Genomic DNA, 7,500 nt, shown 5'->3' on the forward strand with positions numbered 1-7,500 from the left:
AAACAACATTAGACTACTTTCTCCCCATTTCATCGTCTCCAGTTTCATTCTGTTTTACATCCTTATTAAATTTGCATATTCCTTTTCCTACTCTTTCTTTCTTTCTTTCTTTCTTCTGATTTTCTTTCTTCCTTCTTTCTTTCTTTCTTTCTTTCTTTCTTCTCTCTCTTTTCATTCAGTTTCTTCTCTTTGTTCTCTTGCTTTCGTTTTCCTTTCCAGTTTTTCTTTTTTTCTTTCATTATCTTTTCTCTACTCCTTACCTCTACTACAGGAATGAAAAAGGTAAAAACAAGAAAAAGCATGACTGAATAAGGTAGCCCCCTTGTATTATTGCACCTACTATATGTGTGTGTGCGCGCATACGTGTATGTGTGTGAGTGTGAATGCTTGCATATGCATATATATATATATATATATATATATATATATATATATATATATATATATATATATATACACACACACACACATAGACATATTTGTGCATGTATGTTGTATGTGTGTATTTATGTGCGTGTGTATATATATATATATATATATATATATATATATATGGTAGGTGATAAGGAAAATCAGGCAGACAAGCGGGCAGGTGTTTTAGAAAACCGTTTTGATAAGAGACGTATTAATGAGAAACTGGGTTATATCTATTGCGGATGTTTGGGTGCAATACTTCACCTGTTGAAATTTCCAAATTTCCAGAAATAAACAAAGTTGTTTTCTAGAATCAAAACAAAACAACATTTTATTTCATTCGCAATTTCTCTGGACGTTGAAAGAAACTGGAAGCCAGGAACTAACATAAATATACCTAAAATGTCCTAAGGTAGAACATATGTTCTTAGAAATTCTTTCTTCTATAAACACAATGCTTGAAATTTTTTGTGGGAGGGTGTTAGTCGTTTGTATCGACCCCATTGCTCAAGTGGTACATATTTTATCGACTACTAGAAGATGAAACATATTTTCGACCTCGGCGGAATTTGAACTTAGAACATAAAGGCGGACGAAATGCTGCTAAGTATTTTTTCCCGGCGTGCTAACGATTCTGCCATCTCACCGCTTTAGTAATAATGATAATAAATTCAGCTGGCGCTTATTTTATCGACCTCGAAAGGATGAAAGGCAAAGTCGACGTCGGCGGAGTTTGAACTCAGAACGTAAAGCGACCACGTAGAAGTCAACTACCAACCCATTGGTCTGAAATTTAGAAAGTTGTAGTAGCAACTGTCAACTGTTTTATGAATATTATTAACACCTTTGCCTTACATCGTTTCTAATTCGATAATATAGAGTACTAGTGAAATATTGGGGTCGACGATCTTTACTTATCCTCTCCCCTCAAAATTTCTGGCTTAGTGCCAACACCAGAAATCTTTGTACTGAATGTTATTACAAAAATAAACTCGATTCATTCAGGACTTCTAGCTCTATTCCTTCTTTGAATCAGAATATTTCCATATAATTTTAGATAATTTGTACCAATTTATAAAGAAACTCTAAGTGAACCGTATCTACTTCCAAATAAAGGAAGAACTGGCTTACAGTCTTTTGATAACTCTCTATTCATTGTTATTTTAAACAAATCTGATCACTTAGTGTTGTCAGTCATCCAAAATACATCCAAAAGCCAACACATCTGTCGTTTATAAATATATTTATATATTCCTGACACATCCACGAGTCATGAATTACAAATAAGGAATTTCTAAGAGCTAAGGAGACAGTATACGTAGTCGCTCGAGCAAGCAAAAATAGAAGCCAAATTACTATAAACCCACACAACCCACTTTTAAGAGTCGGTACCGAAAACGAAAGACAGATACATTAGATGAGGGGTTTTCAAACTGTGGTCTGCGGACCACAGGGGTCCGCAAGGACAAGACAGGGGGTCCGTGGACAGCAAATACTTTTTATGGGCAATTTGATTTTATATGTTTTTTAATCGAAATCTTTTAATTGACAATAAACCTATTTGTTAAATACTGTTAAATAAATAAATGTAAAAATATATGTTATTTTAAGCAAATATTTATATATAAATTTCATAAGCATTTATAAGGGGGTCTCTAAGGTAAAGCCTGAAATATAAAGGGGTTCGCAAGTCTAAAAGTTTGAAAACCCCTGCATTAGATAATTCAGTTCTAAATACCTCTAATATGATAAATGCTTTTGAAAATAGTTCTGTTCAGTTAGAATTGATCTGAGGTTAATAAACAACTCTGCCGTAACACTAAGCATGAACTAACACTATGAACAAGGACCACGAAGATATACTCTAATGAGGTCATATTAAGCATGTCTTCTTCAATAGCAGAAAGACATAACAATTAGGAAATTAATGTCTGTCGTATCCAACAATCTTCCAAACAGTCATAACAAGATCTTTCAAAGCTACTGCAAGTTTTACACGTCTCTGTCTCTGAAGATTTCTTCTGGTGATTACATATCCTGAACTTAGGAAAGATTCCATTGCAAAGACAGGCCTCATATTCAGGGACAAAAACATCTCAGTACTCTCTTCTCTAAGAACAATTACTAATCATTTTCAACTCTCGAGTAAGACTCACTTTAAATAAGCAAATCTACCATATTTTCTGGCATAGAATTCGATATTTTCAGACCAAAATTTATGGCCCTAAAAAGTAGGTAGACGTATACACTAAGATCAATTTGGAGGACCAAAACTTCCATATAAAATGCAGCAGGATTTGCAAAGATTATGATGATGTTTCATTGTTTGCACTACATGTTTAAACCAAACACTACGTCGGCTTATATGTAGGAAAATACGGTAATCCTCTGATCAAGGCGATCGAATTGGCAGAATCGTTAACACATCGGATAAAATGCCTAGCAACACTTCTTCCGAATCACTATGTTCTGAGTTCACATCCCACTAAGTTCGATTGCCTTTCATCCCTTCAGGCTCGATAAGATAAAATACCAGTGGTCGATGTAATCGACTTATCCAATCCCCTCGAAATTGCTGGTTTTGACTTATGCAACCGAGCGGCGTCATTTATACGGCATGGAAAGCGGGAAAATACGGTAATCCTCTGATCAAGGCGATCGAATTGGCAGAATCGTTAACACATCGGATAAAATGCCTAGCAACACTTCTTCCGAATCACTATGTTCTGAGTTCACATCCCACTAAGTTCGATTGCCTTTCATCCCTTCAGGCTCGATAAGATAAAATACCAGTGGTCGATGTAATCGACTTATTCAATCCCCTCGAAATTGCTGGTTTTGACTTATGCAACCGAGCGGCGTCATTTATACGGCATGGAAAGCGGGAAACTGAGCTTATGAATGCTAGGGCTCAAGAAAAACATATCATTTGACAACGCAACTATTCTAAGAAACGTCACAAGAACTGGGTGTCTTTTATAGTGTTGTTATTTACCTACAGATCGATTCATATCAAGCATATCTTTGGTAATTCACTCCTTTCAGTTTTTCTTCTTATAATACAGTTTTGTTCTGTGCAAAACATTAACTTAGCATTCAGATTACTCTGTCAAATGTAATGCTTATTTATTCACATTATTTTGGATTAATAATGCGTCATCTCGTAGCTTTGAAACTTCGACGATGTGAATGTTTATTATTAAAATAAGATTGTAGAGTAGGAGTGGGAGGTCGAATCTGGCCAGTTTGAACATAAAACAGGCAAAATATTTCGGCCAGACAAAACCAGTTTAAATGTTGAAGGTTTAAACTTCATCAGGTGGTAAGGCTCCAGCTTGAAAATGCAGGATTTTCGAGGATTATCGATTTACTTGATACTCATCGTTAATTTCTATTTGTCCTGACCAGCGGTGGTGATATCTATCAAGGGCTCTGCGGGTAAGGCAAGAAGAACTCAGAGGAGAGCTGCTCCCTAGGTATCTGTTACACGAAACACTTGATGTGTGGGTATGTCCTGATGTCACATGAATGGTGCTGCACACCACCAACTAGCTAAGGGTTAAGTTGAACCAATACATCAGGAGACTAGGAGACTGAAGGAATAAACTCTAAATAAGCAGCTGAAGGGAAAAGGAAATCACTGTTGTTTCTTTCCCAATCTACAGACATTGGAATCAAGGTGCACCATTCCTGACACTTGGGGATATGGAACATGAATAGAAAGAGCTATATATACGCGGCCATGCTGGAGCACTGCCTTTAGTCGAACAAATCGACCCTAGTAATTATTCTTTGTAAGCTTAGTACTTATTTTATCGGTTTATTTTGCCGAACAGCTATATTACGGGGACGTAAACATACCATCAGTTGTCAAGCGATGGTGGGGGGGGGGGCAAGCACAGATACACACACAGATACACACACACACACACACACACACACACACACACGCAGACATATATGCGACGGGCTTCTTTCAGTTTCTGTCTACCAAATCCACTCACAAGGCTTTGGTCGGCCCAAGGCTATAGTAGAAGACACTTGCCTAAGGTGCTTCGCAGTGGAACTGAACCCGGAGCCATGTGGTTTGGAGACAGGTTTCCACACAGCTCTCGCATACCAAATTCACAAATTCATTCACTATACATTGGTTAGCTGAAGGCTATAGCAGAAGACACTTGCTCAAGGTGCCATGCAGTGGAACTGAACCCGGAACCAAGGTGGTTGCAAAGCGAGCTTCATGCATTTTCTATAATCATTCCTTTGCCTCTTCTTCTTCTTCTTCTTCTTCTTCTTCCATGAAACCTCGTTTTTCATCCTTTCCTGACGTTTATTAATAACTCCCAACAGCACTGTCTCCTCCCCTCCTCCCCTTATTCACCACCCCTCCCTCTCCTTCCACTTCTCCCTTCTCTACTCACCCATCCTCCTTCCTCCCCTTCTTCACCATCTATCCCCTCCCCACCTTCTCCAACCCCTTTCCCTTCTCCATATTCCTCCTTTCTTTCTCCTTTCTCCTTCTTTCGCTTCTTCCCCTTCTTTTCTTCTTTCTTCTCCTCCTCCTTCCCTTCTCCTTTCTCCTTTTTTCGCCTCTTCCCCTTCCTTTCCCCTTCTTTCTTCTCCTCCTCCTTCCCTGCCTCTTCAGCATTCTCCCTCCTCTTCACTGTCTCTTCTCTTCATGCTCCCTTCTCTTCATTCCTCTTTCATTTTCTTCATTCTCCCTCCTCCTCTTACCCCTCCTCTATCTCTTCCTTCCTCTCCCTCATTCTCCCATCCCCTCCTCTCTCTTTCTCCTTCTCCCCTCCCCCGTCTTCTCCCTACCAACTTCACCTATCCAATCATCTTCCTTACAATGCCTTCTGTAACTCTTTTCCCCCTTCCACCCCCGTCCTTACCGTCTTCATCCAACCTTATTTCCGTTTCGTGTTTCTTGAAGTTCTTACGTTTAATAAACCTTATCTATCTTAATCCGTTCCCATCGAACCTTCTAGATCTTCTTAAATAAATGCACCTGCTTTCTAATAAAAGACTGAGGTCGACTTCGAGATAACCGAAACACCATCAAAAGCACGTGACCGCTGTAACTTCTTACGATTAGTCACTCTGATGAAGGTGAAAAATTAGCTGACTTAATAAAGAAAATATCAAAATTATACATTAATTAGAATATAAAAAAACAAAAACAAAAAAACAAACAAATAAACAAACACATATGTGCAGTTATGGCCGTGTAGTAAGCAGATTGCTTCCAAACCATTGTGTTTTGAGTTCAGTCCCACTGCGTGGCACCTTGTGCAAGTGTCTTCCAATATAGCCCCGGGTGATTTAAAGCCTTGAGAATGGATTTGGTAGACGGAAACAGAAAGAAGCTTGTCGTTATTTCTTTATTTTCTGCGAACAAAGTGCACAAGAAAGCTACACGTTTGCATTTTTATATATACAATAATAATAATGGAATGTTAAATCTCTGAACGAGGTATAAACAGTAACTGCACGACAACGTGAAGTATATTTGCCGCTAAAATGCGGCTAGACCCTAAGGGTGAATGTTACTGTTGCTTTTATCTCCTCCTGGGGCTAAAAGCAACAGTAACATTCACCCTTAGGATTTAGCCGCATTTAAGTGGCAAATATATTTCACAATAATAATAGGCGCAGGAGTGGCTGTGTGGTAAGTAGCTTGCTTACCAACCACATGGTTCCGGGTTCATTCCCACTGCGTGGCATCTTGGGCAAGTGTCTTCTACTATAGCCTCGGGCCGATCAAAGCCTTGTGAGTGGATTTGGTAGGCGGAAACTGAAAGAAGTCCGTCGTATATATATATATATATATGTGTGTGTGTGTGTGTGTGTGTGTGCGTGTTTGTGTGTCTGTGTTTGTCCCCCTAGCATTGCTTGACAACCGATGCTGGTATGTTTATGTCCCCGTCACTTAGCGGTTCGGCAAAAGCGACCGATAGAATAAGTACTGGGCTTACAAAAGAATAAGTCTTGGGGTCGATTTACTCGATTTACTCGGTCAAATGACTGAAACAAGTAAAAGAGTAAAGAGTAAAAGAGAGAGTTACCGTATATACGTTTACAAACCAAGGACGTTATATAGACCTCCTTGACTCAAGTTTGAGAACGGGCGCGTATTATACACAAGGTTTAGGTTTTTCAGAGGTACAGCCCCCTAAAAATCCCCTGCGTATTATACTCAAGGGCGGACTATACTCGAGGATTTACGGTGTATATATATATATATATATATATATATATATATATATATATATATATGAGTAAAAATAAATACAAAAAAAAGGGTTTTGTATGATCGTGTATAGAGGAATATATTATTTTATTTAAAAGAGTTCCAACTCTGTCTGCTTTTTATGTTTTTTATTTATATTCTTGTAAAATTAATGTGGGATATAGAATATGGAATATATAATATATAATATAAAAAAGATGGATGGTACAATGAAATGAAGTATTGAATGTCTTATTGAATATATGGAATATGTCTTATTGAATATAGGATATATTGAGTGTTCAATATAAAGGATTAAATATATAAAGGCGAATACCTATTTTCTATACCTTGTGGTATTTCATCATGGCCGGTATGACAGTCTGTCATACCGGCCATGATGAAATACCACAAGGTATAGAAAATACGTATTCGCCTTTATATATTTAATCCTTTATATTGAACACTCAATATCTCATATATTCAATAAGACATATTCCATATATTCAATAAGACATTCAATACTTCATTTCATTGTACCATCCATCTTTTTTTATATTATATATTATATATTCCATATTCTATATCCCACATTAATTTTACAAGAATATAAATAAAACATAAAAAAGAGACTTGGAACTCTTTTAAATAAAATAATATATATATATATATATATATATATATATATATATATATATATATATATATATATATATATATATATATATATATATATATCTGCGAGTGTGTTTATCCCCAAGAGATACTTGACAAACGGTGTTGGTTTCATTACGACTCCATAAGCAAGCGGTTAGGAAAATAAAATCGACAGAATACGTACCAGACTTAATTTG

This window comes from Octopus bimaculoides, chromosome 5 (genome assembly GCF_046866305.1).
Source record: "Octopus bimaculoides isolate indiv1 chromosome 5, ASM4686630v1, whole genome shotgun sequence".
Taxonomy (NCBI): Eukaryota; Metazoa; Mollusca; class Cephalopoda; order Octopoda; family Octopodidae; genus Octopus; species Octopus bimaculoides.